The sequence below is a fragment of the Dipodomys merriami genome, unplaced genomic scaffold, assembly GCF_024711535.1.
Source record: "Dipodomys merriami isolate MVZ:Mamm:240054 unplaced genomic scaffold, mDipMer1.0.p SCAF_12, whole genome shotgun sequence".
Classification (NCBI taxonomy): Eukaryota; Metazoa; Chordata; class Mammalia; order Rodentia; family Heteromyidae; genus Dipodomys; species Dipodomys merriami.
Window position 1 is genome coordinate 764,038 of NW_027202493.1, and position 20,253 is coordinate 784,290.

At 42.2% G+C, this 20,253-nt stretch overlaps 1 pseudogene; it reads left to right on the forward strand.

The window, feature by feature from the left end:
* Nucleotides 1-7,849: 7,849 nt before the first annotated feature.
* LOC138823123 (small ribosomal subunit protein uS17-like) lies at nt 7,850-8,722 on the forward strand (annotated as a pseudogene).
* Nucleotides 8,723-20,253: the final 11,531 nt, after the last annotated feature.

The following is a 20,253-nucleotide window of genomic DNA, read 5'->3' on the forward strand; positions in this document are numbered from 1 at the left end:
TTCCCCTGTTCATTCTTCTACCCCTTTTTTCTTGACTCCCTGTTACTAGTATACATTTCCTGGTACTTATTATGTTGGGTCTTAACTTAATCTTTCTAAAGAATAATACTATTCACACACTCCATAGAGTCTATTATACTTCAGTTAATTCATTTATAATCATTTGCATACTCCCCAGGATGTTTACTTATAGGTTGATAAGAACATTCTAGTTTCCACAAACGAGGGGAACCATACAACCTATGTTTCTCTGAGTCTGGCTTACTTTCCTTAATATAATTTTTTCCAAGTTTTTAGATTTTCTTACAAATAGAACTTTTACAGGAAAGAGTAGAGAAAACACTAGGGCTCCTGGGCACATGTTGAAACTTTCTAAGTAAAAATCCAGAAATACAACAAATCACAAGTAAATGCTGGTGAGGATGCAGTCAAAAGGAAACTCTGTTACACTGTTGGGGGAATGTAAGCTTATTCACCCACACTAGAAAGCAATATGAAGTTCCCTCAAAAAACTAAACATAGAATTACCCCTACAGTCCAGCAACTCCACTCTTGGGTATGTATCCAATAGAACACAAAGAAGGATACACTGAAGCCACCAGCACAACCATGTTTATAGCAGAATTATTTACCATAGCCAAACTATGGAACCATCCCAGATGCCCCTCAGTGAACAGATGGATCAAGAAAATGTGGTATATGTACACAGTAAAATTCTATTAGTCCCTCTGAAGAATGACATTGTACTATTTGTAAGAAAATACCCATTCTTAAGTTATCTCTGAACAACGAAAAGGACATGGGATATTGAAAGCTCCACTTAAAAACTAGGTTCTCCACTTAAAAACTAGGTTCCAAATGTATATATCACAGAAAAAAATCACAGAATCATGGATAAACAAGGCAACATGTCTTCCTCAAATGCCAACAAATCCACAATAAAAGACTTAAGTGAAGCCAGGCGCTGGTGGCTCACGCCTGTAATCCTAGCTACTCAGGAGGCTGAGATCTGAGGATCATGGTTCAAAGCCAGCCGGGGCAAGAGAGACTGTGAGACTCCTATCTCCAATAAACCACCAGAAAACCGGAAGTGGCGCTGTAGCTCAAGTGGTAGAGCGCTTGCCTTGAGCTGAAGAGCTGAGGGACAGCGCCCAGGCCCAGAGTTCAAGCCCCACCACCGACAAAAAAAAAAAAAAAGGACTTAAGTGATAGAAAAGTGGAAGAATTTTCAATCAATTCACAAAATCAATGACAAGAATGTTCAGTGAAATTAAAGAGATTTCTAATCTGTTGAATAGATTCAAAGAGAATATAAACAATTGTTGGGCTAGGCCACAAGTGGCTCACACCTGTAATCCTAGCTACTCAGGAGGCTGAGATCCGAGGATCATGGTTCAAAGCCAGCCCAAGCAGTAAAGTCTGTGAGACTCTTATCTCCAATGAACCACTAGAAAACTGGAAGTGGCACTGTGGCTCAAGTGGTAGAGCTCTCACCTTGAGCTGAAGAGCTCAGGGATAGGGCCTAGGCCCAGAGTTCAAGCCCCACAACTGCCAAAAAACAACAACAACAACAAAAAACTTGCTGGGCTCCAAGAAAATCCAAGCAAATAACTAAATAAAATAATGAAGTCTGCTGGATATGAAATAGGAATTAAATCATACAACATTTGGGGAAAAAAAATTGGAGTATTGGAAAGGAAAAGCTCAACAGTCCAAACTTAAAATACAAACAGAATACTTAACTAATAGTACAGAACATATTGAAAATGGGCTTTAAAGGCCTGGATATAAAGCAGAGGTTTTTAGAACAAAGACATTTTTTAAATGGTGTGGTGTCTTTGTCCGTCCCACTAAAGAGGGACGGAGTCCGAGGAACGGTAAGTGCACCCCTCATCCGTTCCCCAGCCTCCCTTACCCCTGGAGACAATCAGTCGCAGCGGGGAGTCAAGTCAAGAAAGTACTCCTTTATTACCACATAACATACATCTTTTTTTTGGGGGGGGGGTCTGGTCATGGGGCCTGAACTCTGGGCCTGGGTGCTGTCCCTCAGCTCTTCAGCTCAAGGCTAGCACTCTACCACTTGAGCCACAGCGCCACTTGCGGCTTTTTTCTTTTTGCTTATGTGGTGCTGAGGAATCGAACCCAGTGCCTCAGGCATGCAAGGCAAGCGCTCTACCACTGAGCCACCTTCCCAGCCCCATAACATACATCTTTTAAAGCAAAAACTACAAAGTATATAAAGGGGGCAGGGAGGAACCAACCAATCACTGTAGGCGTCACCCTATCATGCGCTTAAGTTTCCTATACTTTCCTTACTGTTCACGAGCTGTTCACACTGACATCCTCTCGCCTGATCTTGGCAACCAGTCAAATTTTAACATAAACAACTCGGGCTTTGCCCACCCAACTTCCTCTCAGCATTTTATAAAACTTTTAGGACATCATCAAAACACAACCCTACATATCATAAAAGAAAGGAAGTGGCGCTGTAGCTCAAGTGGTAGAGCGTTCGCCTTGAGTTGAAGAGCTGAGGGACAACGCCCAGGCCCAGAGTTCAAGCCCCACGACCGACAAAAAAAAAAAAAAAAAAGGAGAAGAGAGACAAACTAAAGATATAGATAACCTATTCAGTAAAATTACAGCAGCACATTTCCAACTTTAAGAGCCAGTCATCCATATAATAAAGTAGACAGAACAAAGAGTGTATTAAAAACTGCACATTATGGGGCTGAGAAGGTGGCTCAGTGGTAGAGCGCTTGCCTTGCATGCCTGAGGCCCTGGGTTCGATTCCTCAGCACCACATAAGCAAAAAGAAAAAAGCCGGAAGTGGCACTGTGGCTCAAGTGGTAGAGTGCTAGCCTTGAACTGAAGAGCTGAGGGACAGTGCCCAGGCCTGGAGTTAAGGCCCCACAACCGGACCCAAAAATAAATAAAATAAATAAGTAAAAACTGCACATTAGTAGCAAACAAGTCCCATACAATGGCAACCCCATTAGAATAACATTATTTTTTCAATCTGAGTACTAAATGGAAGTAAGGTATAGAAGGAAGTCCTAAAAGACTGTATTTGTCAAGTTGGATTAATGTAGCCTTCAAACTTAAGGGAGAAATAAAACTTTCCACAACAAACAAAAATGAAAAGAATCCAGATCAAGAATAATAAGTGCAGAGCTGGGAAGGTAGCTTAGTGGCAGAGTGCTTGTCTAGAGTGCATGAAGTCCTGGATTCAATTCCTCAGTATCACATAAATTGAAAAGGCCAGAGGTGGCACTGTGGCTCAAGTGATAAAGTGCCAGCCTTGAGCCAAAGAAGCTCAGGGACAGAACCCAGGTCCTGAGTTCAAGCCCAGGACTGGTAAAAATAATAATAATAATAATAAGTGCAGAAAATACTTAAAGGAATCCTAAATATAAAGGAGGAAGACAAATGAAAACAGGAAAGAATAAACCCTACTAGATGAGTAAAGTAGCAAAGGGGAAACAAATAAGAAGTACACAGCATAAAAGCAATAAAATGACAAGAAATTCAACATACTCTTCAATATTAACATTGAAGTTAATTATCTCAACCCTCCAATCAAAAGGTATAGAGAGCCAGGCACCAGTGGCTCATGCCTATAACCCTAGCTATTCAGGAGGCTGAGATCTGAGGATCATGATTTGAAGCCAGTGGGGGTATAAAAGTTGGTGAGGCTATTATCTCTAATCACAAAAAAAAAAAAAAGAGTCAAAATCGGAGCTATGGTAGAGCACTAGTCTTGAGCAAAAAGAAGCTCAGGAACAGCACCTAGGCCCTGAGTAAAACCCTAGGACCAGCACACAAATAGAAAAAAGAAGATATAGACAAGTTGGATTTTTAAAAAGCCTGACTTCTGGGTATCAGTGGCTCACACTACCCAAGAAGCTGAGATCTGAGGATCAAGGTTGGCAGCCAGCCCAGGCAGGAAAGCCCTTGAGACTCTTACCACAAATTAACCACAAAACAGCCAGAAGTGGAGCTGTGACTCAAATAGTAGAATGCTAGCCTTGAGCAAAAAAGCTTAGTGACCATGACCAGGCCCTGAGTTCAAACCCCAGGACTGGGGTTAATATTTATATTTCAAGCAAAAAAAGACACATCAGTTATCAGTCATTATTAATCCCAGAAACCCACACAGCTACCGATATATGATCTCTGAGTAAGCCACCAAAAAATCATAATTGTCTCTTCAATAAATTATTTTGGGAAACTAGACTCTTCTCACCCTGCACAAAAATCAGCATGAAGGAGAATGATGTGGTGCTCTCATGTTCATTCCTGCTTCTAACACTGAAGAAACAGGTGGTAGCTTGTAGCAGACATTACTTGGGCCAGCCCACCTGCCTAGATGCCATGTCACCACAGGTGCTGTGTTTACCTCTTCCCACCAGCATGATTCCCCACTCATATTTTTAAGACATTTTCCCTACAATAATTTCCAGTGTAGCCATTGACAAGGATGCTATAGGGCTCCTTATAGCAACATCCAGTTATCTCTAACTGTACAGCTTTCCAGAATGCTGATGGCCTTGCTTCTTGTTAGCCTTTTCTGCTGCAGGCAGCTTCAGTGATGCTCAGCCATATCACTGCACCTGCTTTCTGTGTCACAAAAATTCACAAAGCTTCCTTTTGGCTGTTTATTTCCAATTATGTTTGTCCTATGATTTACACTTGCTTATTCCATTTATACTTGTTTTTCCATTGCTGCCGTTTTAGTTTGGATTCAGAAAGGAGTAAGGAAAAATATATTCCATCTGCCATGTTTAATCAGACAAAAATTATTTTTAAAAATAGTACAAAAAATGAGCTGGGTGTCAGTGGCTCATTCCTGCAATCCTAGCTACTCAGGAGTCTGAAATCTGACCTTATCTCTAATTAGCCACTCAAAAAATGGAAGTGGAGCTGTGGCTCAAATGGTTGAGCACTGGCATTGGTCACAAAGAAGTTCAGGGATAGTGCCCAAGCTCTGTGGTCAAGCCCAACCACTGAACAAAAGAAAGAGAGAAAGAGAGAGAGAGAGACCAATGATCTTACTATTTATTTATTTATTTTGCTGTACCCCCATCGCAGGACCCCCACCAAGAAGGCAACCAGAGTCAGACATTCCAAAATGCAAAAGCAAGGCTTTATTCAGGCGGGCTGCAGCTCGGGCTTCGTCCTACACACCACTGACTCAGCGGAGATTAGGAGGAAGCCCCAAGCTGAAATTTCACAGGGTTTATAAAGGCAAAAATTACAAAGGGATAAAAGGAGAAGAATAAAAAAGAAATCACAGACTGACAAATTTACAGCAACAAGAGGCATCAGCTGGGCATTCCAAGGTGATAAGGGGTTGTAGGGAGTTATCAAACTGGCTGGGTCTTAAAGGGCCATCTGGACATTCCAGAGCAGTTAAAGCTTAGCAGGGAGTTTCCTGGCTAGTTGGGTTCTGATAAGCTGTAGCTGGGATAATTGGTGGTCTGGGTTTGTTCGCAGGGTCTGTTTATCTTGCCAGATTGGTCATCTCCTAAAGTTTGTGGGGACCCAAGGCCAGCTATAGTACAAAGTGGGGCCTGACTTCAGAGTAGCTTTGTTCAAGTAATCTATGGTTTCGCAGTTTCAGCACAAACAAGACAGTTTCTGAAATTCAGGTGGGCCCAAGGTTAATATGAGCAGCAGAAGGGTTACTGCTTCAAAATGAAGCCACTTTTAACTCTTCAATTTATTTATTTATTTTTGTCAGACATGGGGCTTGAACTCTGGGCCTGGGCGCTGTCCCTTAAATCTTCAGCTCAAGGCTACCACTCTACCACTTGAGCCACAGTGCCATGTCTGGTTTTCTGAGTGGTTTATTGGAGGAAAGAGTCTCACAGACTTTCCTGCCCAGGCTGGCTTTGAACCATGATCCTCAGATTTCAGTCTCCTGAGTAGCTAGGATTACAGGCATGAGCCACCGACACCCAGCTTTATCTTACTTTTTAAAAATAAGATAGATATCATCTGTGTACCCCTGGAAATCTTAAATAATAATGTATAAGAAAAAAGTGAAGTTAGTTTACAGAAATATATAATGTGGATTATATAGATATATACTATGTCTGCATGATCAATGTATTAACCTGACAATTGTTAGAATTATATTATATTACAAGTAGTGATAGAACCAAATACTGATGCAATTCTGTAATATCTTGTCCTTAACCAAGGAAAAATATTGCATTGTGTATGTATATCACATTTTCTTTATCCATTCATTAACAGATAGATACAGTTGTTTCCATCTCTGAGCTGCTGTGAATACATACAAGTGCCAGTGTCTTAACATACTGATTTCATTTTGCTTGAGTATATACTTTCACTTGGGTAGATACTCTGGGCATTAATATTCTTTCTTCCAACCCAACAACAACACAAAATGTCTTTCCTTTTTGTGTGTATATCCTTTTAAATTGCTTGATACTTTTTAGTTTTCATTGGAGAGGAATTTCAACTCTTTTGGTTAAATTTATTTATATGCATTGTATTTTGTACTTATTTTCTAGTTTTTTGTTTTGTTTTTGGGGTCCGGTCATGGGGCCTGAACTCTGGGCCTGAGTGCTGTCCCTCAGCTCTTCACCTCAAGGCTAGCGCTCTACCACTTGAGCCACAGCACCACTTCCAGCTTTTTTTTCTTTTTTTTTGCTTATATGGTGCTGAGGAATCGAACCCAGGGCCTCATGCATGCAAGGCACTTAGCCACCTTCCCAGCCCCACTTTATATAGTTTTTGTTTTTTTGTTTTTTTTTTTTTGTCGGTCGTGGGGCTTGAACTCTGGGCCTGGGCATTGTCTCTCAGCTCTTCAACTCAAGGCGAACGCTCTACCACTTGAGCTACAGCGCCACTTCCCCAGCCCCACTTTATTTTCTAGTTTTATAAATAGGATTGTTTCTTTGGTATCTATGTCAGGCAACCTGTTATTGTCATAAGGTGATGCTATTAATTAGTGCAACTTTGCTAATAGATATTTTTCTTGCTTTAGTATTTGCAATTTTCTATATCTAAGATCAAGTCATATCTTTAAATTGGTAGTCTGATGTTCTCTTTTCCAATATGGATTTTTATTTCTTTCATTTACATGATTGCTTGGGCTAGGACTTCTAGTATGACATTGAATGAAAGTGGTGAGGAGCTGGGAAGGTGGCTCAGTAGAGTGCTTGCCTCACATGCATGAGGCCCTGGGTTCGATTCCTCAGCACCACATAAACAGAAAACACCAGAAATGTCACTGTGGCTCAAATGGTAGAGTGCTAGCCTTGAGCTGAAGAGCTGAGGGACAGCGCCCGGGCCCAGAGTTCAAGCCCTACAATCAAAAAAAAAAAAGGTGATAATTGGCATCATTAAGCCAGGTGCATGAGGCTTAAATCTATTAGCTTTACTACTCCAGAGGCCAAGATCTAGAGAATCACAGTTCAGTTTAAAGCCAACCCTGGCAGAAATGTCTGAGATTGCATTTCTAATTAACCAGTAAAACATTGGACTGGTGGTGTGGCTCAAGAGTCAGCAGTGAGCAGGAGGCTAAGAAGGGAAGGCCTTGAGTTCAAGTAATAGTACATAGTACTGCACAAAAAGCTGGTGTGGGGTGATGGGGAGACCCTTATGTCTTGTTATACAGATCTTAGGTAGCTTTCAGCTTTTTAAAAAATACTGTCTGGTGTTAACTGCTGAAGCTTATGTATGTCTCTACTATGTTAAGGTCTGATTCTTCTGTGCCTATTTTGCTCAAAGTTTTTCATAAAAGATGTTAAATTTTCTGCATCTACTGAGATCATAGTTTTTGTCCATTGTTCTAATAAATCACCTTTGATGTAGTGTGTCATGTTCACTTGTGTATGCTGAGCCATCCTGGAATGAATCCCACTTGATCATGGTAAATAATCTTTTTAATGTGTTGCTGGATTGCATTCATTGGTATTTTTTTTCAACATTTTCATTGGCATCAATTCATTGTACAGGAGGGTTTATTGTAATGTTGCCATTAATGCATATAACGTACCCTGATCAGATTCACCTCCTCTATCATTCACTCATTGTCTTTTCGCCTTCTGTAAACCATTTCAATAAGTTGCTAGTACTTTTTGAGAATTTTTGCATCTATGTTCATCAAGAATATTGGCTTATCTTTTGTTCTAGGCATTCAGGAAGATGGTGGACATTCAAACAGAGCGTGGGTACCAGAAGCAGCCGACCATCTTCCAAAATAAGAAGAGGGGCTGCTGGGAGAAAATGGCAAGGAGAGGCTCCCCTGATACTACAAGAACATCGGTGTAGGCTTCAAGACGCCCAAAGAAGCCATTGAGGGCACCTACATTGACAAGAAATGCCCCTTCACTGGTAATGTTTCCATCCGAGGGCGGATCTTGTCTGGGTGGTGACCAAGATGAAGATGCAGAGGACCATTGTCATTCGCCGAGACTACCTCCACTACATCCGCAAGTACAATCACTTCGAGAAGCGCCACAAGAATATGTCAGTGCACCTTTCCCCCTGCTTCAGGAATGTCCAGATCGGCGACATTGTCACCGTGGTCGAGTGCTGGCCCCTGAACAAGACCATGAGATTCAACATGCTCAAGGTCACCAAGGCTGCTGGCACCAAGAAGCAATTCCAAAAGTTCTGAGATGACACCACCCCCTCCCCAGGACAAATAAAGTCATTTTCCACTCTCAAAAAAAAAAAAAAAAAAGAATATTGGCTTATAACTTTCCTTTTGTGTGTTGTGTCCTTTTCTGGTTTTGGTATCACAGAAAATTGGGAAGAATTCTTCCTCTTCATTTTTTTTTTTTTTTGATTGGTTGTGGGGCTTGGACTCAGGGCCTAGGTGCACTGTCCCTGAGCTCTTTTACTCAAAGCTAGCACTCTACCACTTTAAGCCATAGCACCACTTCTCTATTTTTTTTATACTAATTTAAGAATTAGTATTAGTTTGCCTTCAAATGTTTAGTAGAATTTAGCAGTGAAGTATCTGTTCCTAGGCATTTCTTTGATAAAAACTTTCCATTATTGATTTCAATTCTCTTAAGTACATGCATAGTTTTTTACCATTCAAGGGGGAAAAAAAATCCCTCAAGATATTAAAAAAGGTTGCCTGTGAGCCAAAAAGTTCCTTAAGCACACTGATCCTTTCAACTTCTGCCTATGTCCACGTTTTGAAAGGAACTTTTGGATATCTCACTGGCCTCAGGTCACAGGTTAACTATGAGTATAAAGAACAGAAGAGACTAGAAAAAATTGTTTCGTGTTTTAATAGGTACAAGGTGCCTTTCCTAGTAATGAGCCTAAAGAGGTAGAAGTAAAAATGAATATACCTATTTGTGTGAAATACCACACAGTTCATCACATGAAATTATGAGTGAATGAACTTAATTTTTTCCCCAGAAATAATCCCAGGTACCAAAATCAACAAAAAGCTGTGTGAGCTCAGCCTCTCACCCTACCAAAATGTACTTCATTTGAGGAGCTCCCGTCTACCTCTGATAAAGGATAACAATCTCTCAAGTGTTTACAACATCACATAAGAAAATGTTAAGGTACAATATAAACCATACCACATAAGAAAATGTTAAGGTACAATATAAACCATACCAGTGACTTTTTTTTTTTTGTCAGTTGTGGGTCTTGAACGCTGGGCTTGGACACTGTCCCTGTGCTCTTCAGCTTGGGCAAGCACTCTACCGTGTGAGTCATAGCACCATTTCCAGTTTTCTAGAGGTTTATTGGAGAAAAGAGTCTCACAGTCTTTCCTGCCCAGGCTGGCTTTGAACCAGCTACTCAGTCTCCTGAGTAGCTAGGATTACAGGCATGAGCCACCAGCATCTGGCACAAGTGATTGTTTGGAATATACCTGCAGGAAGAATGGTTGGTGGCACTGATAATATTTCATTTTCCATCTCTTCTAATGAATCGCTGGAAAGAAGGCAACAAGACATATGGGCAACAAGTTCCTCATCCAGGTTTTGAATATAATTTCATCTCATTATTTTTTCAGATGTTGGCTGTGAATTTTATCAAAACACAAAATGAAGACGAGACTCCAAAAAACAGTGTTTCTGCTTGGTGACTAGCACATCAGAGAACCTCAGCAGACAGAACAAAACTTAGTTATTATTCCCACTAATCCATCGAGTCTGGATTTTTCTAATGGCATAATATCAGAAACAACTAATAATTATAAGCCACATCTTCTAATCCTAGTACAGTGCCATTCCCCCATACTATGCTGTTTGTTTTAGCTTTACTGGCAGTATTTAAAATTAAATTATTTGGAGGGGGGACCAAGATGGCGACGGGGCAGTAGGGAAACGCCACAGCTCTCTCCAACCAAAAAGAGAGTTCGAGTTCCTACGCTTAATCTCCCCAAGAGACCTACAACAACAAAAAGACGAACACTCAGAGAAAAACCAGAGGCGGAGAATAACAAAAAAAGAAAGAGAGAAAAAGAAGAATTTCAAAACAGAGAAAAGCAAAGACCCCTCCCCCAACCTTTACTGGCCACGCGGCAGTGCGCCAAGCCCCCGGGGGCTGGGGGAGCCCCAGAGACACAGCAGAGACACAGGGGGCCGCTTTCAGAACATCAGGTACTGGTTTGCAGAACAACAGATCGCCAGGAACAGAGAAACCTACCAGCCGGGAGTCTCCACGAGGATCCCACCCCCACCCCCACCCCTCACTCTCCACCTGAGCAGAGAGGCTCCATCCCGCCAAAGCCGCTCGGCATCAGCAGAGTGACAAAAGGACCTGCCAGCAGACCACCCGGCCCACCTGATCGCGATGGCAACGATCCAGCACTCTCCACCCGAGCAGAGAGGTTCCATCCCGCCAAAGCCGCTCGGCGCCAGCAGTGCGACAAAGGGTCCTGTCTGCAAACCACCCGCCCGCCCGATCACGATCGCAACGACCCGGCGGGGTCACTCGGGCCCCAGAGGTACCGAGAAGAAGCTGCCTGAGCGTGGACACTCTTGACCCGACAGCTTCGACAGAGGCAGAGACAGAAAAGAATCACACAGAGCCACCACCGCCCAACCCAGCCCGGATTGCAACAACAACTGACGACCTACACCACACAGAAACAACCAGCTCCAGGCACCCAGACCATAGGACCCACTAAAACTGGGAACTGTTTGAGAGCTCCACCAGCCCGTGGAGCACACTCAGCTGGCCAGGCTAGAGCAAGAGCACCCCTGGAAGGGAGCTTAAATGCCCAAGCCAGGAACAGTGCCCCTGGGTCAAGACTACCAACAGTAGAAGAAATTCGAACTGTGTCCCCCAGGCTGTATAACCTAGGTGGTATACACATCAGCACAGGCCTAACGAGTGCGCTCCAGGCTGCATAACCTAGGTGGTATACACATCAGCACAGGCCTAACAAGCGCGCTCCAGGCTGGGGCCGGAACCAGGCCCGGGGATCCAGCGCCTGAACAACACAACCAACTCCTCCCAATTGAAGTAAAAAGCTGAGCATACGCCTCAACAGAGGGGAGAAAACCAGGAAACAACACTCCCCCGGGAAGCACGCCTGTGACAACAAAAGACCTGGAGGCCCAGGACAAGAGAAGCCCAAACCCCACCAAAACTCCACCCATATACCCTAGACTGAGAATTGGGCAACACAGGCTGCCAGCACCTGATAGTAAGCAGGAGCTCAGACTGTTAAGGCGGCTCAGCAATAGAGTGATAGTCTTGGGTGTATGAGGCCCTGGATCTGATTCCTCAGCATCACAAAAGCAAAAAGGGTCAGAAGTGGTGCTGTGGCTCAAACGGTAGGGTGCCAGCCTTGAGCTGAAAAGCTGAGGGACAGCACCCAAACCTAGAGTTCAAGCCCACAACCAGCCCAAAACAAATAAACAAAAACACATCAGGAGCTCATAGCAGACTCCAGCATTTGGGAGAGTGCATCCAGAGCATCTGTGAAAGACCCCCTCCCCAACCAACCAGGCCCTGAGCCTCTTTGTAGGGGAACAGAGTTTTGTATCTAACCAAGCTATTTCTGGCTTCTGTAACATGCTTTGCTTTTCTATTACCCCACACTCCCCCTTTGATAACTAACCTCACCAGTTAATCAACAAGCCCACACCCTACTAACTAATCCCACCCCGCAGTCAGCCCCCTGGTGTGAGCGAAGGACAGGCGCTGACAAAGGTCACTTCCTCATACCAAGGGCGGGAGACACACAACTCGGCACGTACACCGAGGGACCCCCTCGAACAGTGATTGGCCAAATCAGATGATTTGTTTTAAAAGGATTGGCTGCCTGCGTGCAGACCAGGTTGTAACACTTTAAACTTACTGGCTGAAAAAAAGCGCGGGCTCTACTGTAACGGACAGAGGGGTCCCATAAAAGGACCATCCCCGGGACTGCTCGGGGTTCCCAGCCACTGACCCGAACCTTGCGGATCTCGAGGTCACGTGCACCTGGGAACCTGGGCATGCCCAAATAAAACCCTCTTGCCTTTTGCATCTGGTGTCGTCTGACTGGTGCTTGGGGCAGGGAGGTCCTGATATGGGGGACACCCGAAGTCGGGGGTCTTTCATCTGTTCTTCAGAAGAGCACCCGTAGGAGCAAACACAAGCAGTCTAGGCTGCTCAACCCTTCCAAAGGCGGGAACTGCCAGCAATCTACAGCAGAGAGCTGAGAATCCTAAGTCAGAATAGCAGCTGGAAATAGGCTCCCAACAGAACCCAGATCAGGCACAGACTCTCTCTACCAATACAGAATCAGCAACCTCCCCCCAAATAAAATATTTAGGAATTAACCTAATCAAAGATGTAAAAGAACTATTTAATGAAAACTATAAAAAGTTAAAGAACGAAATTGCAGAAGACACTAGGAAATGGAAAGACCTCCCATGATCTTGGATAGGCGGACTTAATATAGTAAAGATGGTAATACTTCCAAAACTAATTCAGTGCAATTCCTATTAAAATCCCAATGATGTACATCACTGAAATACAGAAAACAGTCCAAAAATTCATATGGAACAACAAAAGACCTAGAATAGCCAAAACAATTCTAGGGGATAAAGACAATATGGGAGGGCTATCCATGCCGAACTTCAAACTCTACTACAGAGCTATAATAACAAAGACAGCATGGTACTGGCACAAAAACAGACCCGAAGACCAATGGAACAGAATAGAAGATCCAGAAATAAACCCACAGGCCTACAGCCAGCTGATATTCGACAAAGGAGCCAAAGACATACAATGGAAGAAACACAGCCTCTTCAACCGCTGGTGCTGGGAAAACTGGGCAGCCACATGCAGAAAACTAAAAGTGGACCCCAGCCTATCACCATGCACCAACATCAACTCAAAATGGATTAAAGACCTTAACATTAAACCTGAATCTCTGAAACTACTGCAGGACAGAGTAGGAGAGACACTTGAACTAATAGGCACAGGAAGGAACTTCCTGAACAGAGTCCCAGGGTCACAACAAATTGGAGAGAGACTCGACAAATGGGACTATCTTAAAATAAAAAGCTTCTGCACAGATAAAGCTATCACAACCAAGCTAGAAAGACAACCAACTAATTGGGAAAAAATATTTACCAGCAATATATCAGACAAGGGGTTAACATCCTGTATATACAGGGAACTCAAGAAACTAATCCCTCCCAAACCCAACAAACCAATTACTAAATGGGCAAGGGAACTAAAGAGGGACTTCTCAAATGAAGAAATAAAAATGGCAAAGAAACACATGAGGAAATGTTCATCATCCCTGGTGGTGAAGGAAATGCAAATAAAGACAACCCTGAGATACCACCTTACCCCAGTCAGAATGTCCCACATCCACAAATCAGCCAACGACAAATGCTGGAGGGGATGTGGAGAACGAGGAACGCTATTACACTGCTGGTGGGAATGTACACTCATACAACCACTTTGGAAAGCAGTCTGGAGGGTCCTTAGAAAGCTAAAGATTGACCTCCCTTACGACCCAGTCATACCACTTCTAGGCATCTACCCTGAACAACAGGAACCAATATACAAGGACACGTGCACCTCCATGTTTATTGCAGCACTGTTCGCAATAGCTAGGATATGGAAACAACCTAGATGCCCCACCACAGATGAATGGATCCAAAAATTGTGGTATCTATACACAATGGAATATTATGCAGCCATTAGAAATGACAAAATAATGGCATTTGCAGGGAAATGGATGGAGCTAGAAGGAATCATGTTGAGCGAGGTAAGCCAAGAACGAAGAGACAAACAGTACATGGTCTCCCTGATAAGTGGATGATGAATCCAAAATGTTAGGTGATATGACAAAACTAACAGGACTTAAGAAACAAAGAACTCGCACTCATCTGGTTGAACCACTACTAAATATCCCCATGCTGCTGATCACATATATGGTATATAACATATGAGCACCGTTATATATTACAGACTGTGATAGACAATTTGCTCCAGGAAAGTTAGAATGAACTTGTGACTTTAAATGAGCATCATTATTCCACAATACTGTGAATTTCCGGAAATTAAGTAATCACTTAATCACAATCAAAAAAAAAAAAAAAAAGAACCTTGGGGAAGGGAGGGAGGAAGGGGTTGGTAGGGGGAAAACAATGGAGGGGGTAACAATGTTCAAAAGGAAGTGGAAGTGTACTCATTACCTCACTCATGTAACTGTAACCCTCTGTATAGTATCTTTATAATAAAAAAAAAAAATTCCCACCACCAAAAAAAAAAAAAAAAATTAAATTATTTGATAAATAAGGGGCTGGAGAGAGGGGAATAGAAAAAGGCCCTGCTGGGCTATAAAGGGTGAATATGGCTAAAATAGATTCTCAGCATATATAAAACAGAACAATTTAAAGTTACTGAAATTGTATTAGGTCAGAGGGAAAACTGCAAGGGAAAATTGTAAGAGAGGGAGGAGATTAAGCCGAATGCATTGTGCACATGTATGGATCTGTCACAATGAAATCATAAGCAAAAAAATAAAAATAAATTAAACCTTACAGGTTTTGCTCCAATTTAATGTCCTCCAACAGGACTATAACATGGATAGAAAAACACCAACTCACTTCCATAGTAAGTGGGGCATGAGGAATACAAAGCCTTACAAGAAAATATTAAACAGCTTTATTAAGACATAATTCACATATCATAAAAATTTCCATTCATGGAATTTACTGGTGATATACTCAGGGTAGGGCAATCCTCATCACTATGTAATTTCAGAACATCATCATCACTCAAAAATCCTGCACCCAGTAGTAATCAAGTCCTAATCTTCAACTCCAACTATCTACCAGACCCTGTCAAACATGTATGTCTATGAACTTTTAATGTGTCCATTATATGAAGATAGAAACATAAATGCTATCTTCTGAGTAGCTTCTATTGGCATGTTTTCATAATTCATCAATGTTGAAGCATGCACCAGAATTGATTAAAGTTGAATAATATCCCATTTTACACTATGTTTACTTATTTTTGGGTTACTTTTTTTTTTTTTTTTTTTTGCCAGTCGTGGGGCTTGAACTCTGGGCCTGGGCACTGTCCCTCAGCTCTTCAGCTCAAGGCTAACACTCTACCGCTTGAGTCACAGCACCACTTCCAGCTTTTCTTTTCTGCTTATGTGGTGCTGAGGAATCGAACATAGGGCTTCATGCATGCAAGGCAAGCTCTCTACCACTGAGCCACCTTCCCAGCCCATCTGGGTTACTTTTTTATCTTTGTAATTGTATCATAAACAACATTGTGTGTTTGAGCATATGCTTTGCATCTTTCTCCCTCTTTTTTTGGTTGTGGGGCTTGAACTCTGGGCCTGGGCGCTGCTCTTTAGTTCAAGACTAGCATTCTACTACTTAAGCTACAGCATCACTTCTGGTTTTCTGGTTTTAATTAGAGATAAGTGTCTCATGGACTTTCCTGCCTGGGCTGGCTTTGAACCACAATCCTCAGATCTCAGCCTCCTGAGTAGCTAGGATTACAGGCATGCCCCACCAGCTCCCGGCTATGCTTTGCATCTTTCTTTCTTTTCTTTTCTTTTTTTTTGTGTCGGTCATGGGGCTTGAACTCTGGGCCTGGGCACTGTCCCTCAGCTCTTCAGCTCAAGGCAAGCACTCTACCACTTGAGCCACAGTGCCACTTCCAGTTTTTTCTGCTTATGTGGTGCTGAGGAATTGAACCCAGGGCCTCATGCATGCAAGGCAAGTGCTCTACCACTGAGCTACCTTCCCAGCCCCTGCTTTGCATCTTTGCTGCTTTGCTGGCTCATGTGGCCACTCTATTTTAAACTTTTTGTTGTTGCTGTTGGTCTTGGGGCTTGAACTTGGGGACTGGGTGTGCTCCCTGAGATCCTTTGCTCAAGGCTAGCACCCTACCTCTTGAGCCACTGAGCCACTTTCAGTTTTCCAGTGGTTAAATGGAGATAGTGCACTTTTCTACGTAGGCTGGCTTCAAACCATGATTCTCAGATCTCAGCCCCCTGAGTAGCTAGGATCACAGGCGTGAGCCACCAATGTCCACCCAGAATTATTTTTTAACAAATACATACAAGATCAAGCATGTGCCCTGTGAGCTTCACTGTGACATGAGCATTGTGGCAAATGACTTGAATGCCTTGCCCCTGGTGAGGGCCATCCCATTACAAAGGACAATGTGAAAATACCTTCTATCCTACTGCCAGTGGTGCCCTACTTGACAGTGAAGGGAAGCACTTCACAAAATGTAGTCCCAGAGAGTCCCATTATCACTAGGAACCAGTGACAAGTGGAAATTCTTAGACTCTAATCCAGATCTATTGAGACAGGAACTCATACAGGATCCAGCTGACTGTGATGATTCTGAAACCTACTCCAGTTTAGGGGAAGACAGAGTCCACTGTAGAGCACCTTTGGTTCTGAACATCAGCTATAGCTACCTTACTAGTGATCATGCATACATACTAAATCCCCTAAAATGAGGATATTCATAGTATAAGAAAGTATTTTTTTTCAAGGTATGGTCTCACTATGTAGTCCACATGGGCCTCAAACTCAGTCCTCCTACTTGAGTCTCACAAGTGTGTGCTCTACCATGCCCAACTTCAGAAGAGAACTTTCTGATGGAGTCAATCGTATAACTCAAGAAGTGCCTGACACTTTCCAGTAATGAGGGACACTTGATGTAAAGTGTTCACAGAGAAAACCCAGCTCAGAAGGAATTTCAAGGCACCACTCAAGGACAGTAACATAATCTACCTTAACTTGCTATTTTAAATATTCCTATTCATTCAAAACCTCAAGATCATACTCTCATAGTTCTCTTACCTCACTGGAAAGAGCATTGTACAGAGACGACAGAGAACAGTAATTTAAAAGAACACATGTTCTACAGCCTCCATATGTTCAATATTTTGTTTTGTTTTTTCTTAGTGTTGGTAATGGAACCCAGGACATTACACATGCTTGATGAGCACTCTACCATTTTCGAGCTACCCCTCATCATTTCTTTTTCTATTTTTACTCTTTTAATTTTCATCTTCAACCTTTAAAGAAGAACTAATACCCATACTACTCAAGCTCTTCCAAGAAATAGAAGCAGAGGGAACAATCCCAAACTCATTCTATGAAGCCAATATCAGACTTATCCCCAAACCAGGCAAAGACCCAACAAAAAAAGAGAACTACAGATCAATCTCCTTGATGTACACAGATGCAAAGCTCCTCAGTAAAATTTTAGCCAACAAAATCCAGAAACATCAAAAAAAAATCATACATTATGATCAAGTAGGCTTCATCCCAGAGATGCAGGGATGGCTTAACATACATAAATCAATAAATGTAATCCATTACATCAACAGATCCAAGGTCAATAACCTCATGATTATCTCCATTGATGTGGAAAAGGCTTTTGATAAAATACAACATTCATTCATGTTAAAAGCACTGGAGAAAATTGGAATAGAAGGAACATTCCTTAAAACAATAAAAGCCATATACAACAGATCGATAGCCAATATTGTACTTAATAATGAAAAACTACAACCAATTCTCCTAAAAACAGGAACAAGGCAAGGATCCCCACTCTCTCCATTCCTCTTCAATATAGTTCTGGAATCCTTAACCAGAGCAATAAGGCAAGAAAAAGACATTAAAGGGATATGCATGCAGATGACATGATATTATATCTTAACGATCCCCAAAAACTCCACCCCCAGACTCTTAGAGCTCACAAACCACTTTGGCAAAGTAGCAGGATACAAAATTAACCCACAAAAATTAGTTGCTTTTCTGTACACCAACAATGTACAAGCAGAAAGGGAAATCAAGGAAACCCCATTTACAATAACCTCAAAAGAATAGCTAGGAATTAACCTAACCAAAGATGTTAAGGAACTATTTAATGAAAACTAAAAAAGCCTAAAAAGAAAGAAATCAGAGCACATCAGGAAATGGAAAGACCTTCCATGTTCTTGGATAGGCAGAATTAATATAGTGAATATGGCCATACTGCCAAAATTGATATATACATTCAATGCAATTCCCATTAAAATCCCAATGACATACTTTACTGAAAGAGAAAGCAATCCAAAAATTCATATGGAACAACAAAGATCTAGAATAACCAAAGCAATTCTAGGCAAAAAAAAAAAAAAACCACAGAGGGCTGGGAAGGCGGCTCAGTGGTAGAGCGCTTGCCTTGTTTGCATGAGGCCCTGGGTTTGATTCCTCTGCACCACATAAGCAAAAAGAAAAAAGCCGGAAGTGGAGCTGTGGCTCAAGTGGTAGAGTGTTAGCCTTGAGCTGAAGAACTGAGGGACAGCACCCAGGCCCAGAGTTCAGGCCCCATGACCAGACCCCCCCCCCAAAAAAAAAAAAAAACATAGAATGGATCACGATACTGGATTTCAACTCTACTATAGAGTCATAATAACAAAGTCAGCTTGGTATTGGCACAAAGACAGATTCAAAGACCAAGGAATAGATTAGAAGCTCCAGAAATAAAACCACATATTTATAGTCTACTGATATTTGACAAAGGAGCCAAAGACATACAGTGGAAGAAACATAGCCTCTTCAACTATTGGTGCTGGAAAAACTGGGAGGCCACATGCAAAAAAAAAAAAAAAAAAAAAAGTGGACCCCAGCCTGTCACCATGCACTAACATCAACTCAAAATGGATTAAAGACCTTAACATCAAACCCAAAACTCTGAAACTACTGCAGGTCAGAGTAGGAGAGACACTAGAACTTATACGCACAGGCAGGAACTTCCTGAACAGTCCCAGGGTCACAACAAATTGGGGAGAGACTCCATAAATGGGACTACCTTAAAATAAAGTTTCTGCACAGCTAAAGACATAGGTACCAAACTAGAAAGACAGCCAATTAATTGGGAAAAAATATTTACCTGCAATATATCAGACAAGGGCCTGATACCCATTATATACAGGGGACTTAAGAAACTAATCCCTCCCAAATCTAACAAACCAATTACTAAATGGGCAAGGGAACTAAAGAGAGACTTCTCAGAAGAAGAGATAAAAATGGCAAAGAAACACATGAGGAAATGTTTATCATCCCTGGCTGAAAAGGAAATATAAATAAAAACAACCCTGAGATACCACCTTACCCCAGTCAGAATGGCCTACATCTTATATTCAGCCAAGGACAAATGCTGGAGGGGATGCGGAGAAAGAGGAACCCTATTACACTGCTGGTAGGAATGTACACTTATACAACCACTTTGGAAAACAGTCTGGAAGTTCCTCAGAAAGCTATATATAGACCTCCCCTATGACACAGACATACCACTCCTAGGCATCTACCCTGAGCAACAGGAACCAGGATACAAGGATACATGCACCTCCTCCATGTTCATTGCAGCAAAGACATGGAAACAACCCAGATACCCCACTACAGATGAATGGATCCAAAAATTGTGGTACCTATATACAATGGAATATTATGCAGCCATTAGAAAGGACAAAGTAATAGCATTCACAGGGAAATGGATGGAACTAGAAAAAAAATCATTTTGCTGGGTGTCAGTGGCTTGTAATCCTAGCTATTCAGGAGGCTGAGATTTGAGGATCACAGTTCAAAGCCAGCCCTGGCAGGAAACTCCATAAGACTCTAATCTCCACTCAGAAATCTGGAAGTGGTGCTGTGGCTCAAGTGGTAGAGCACTCACCTTGAGCTAAAGAGCTGAGGGATAGTGCCCAGGCCCCAAAGTTCAAGCCCCATGACCAACAACAACAACAAAAAAAGACGA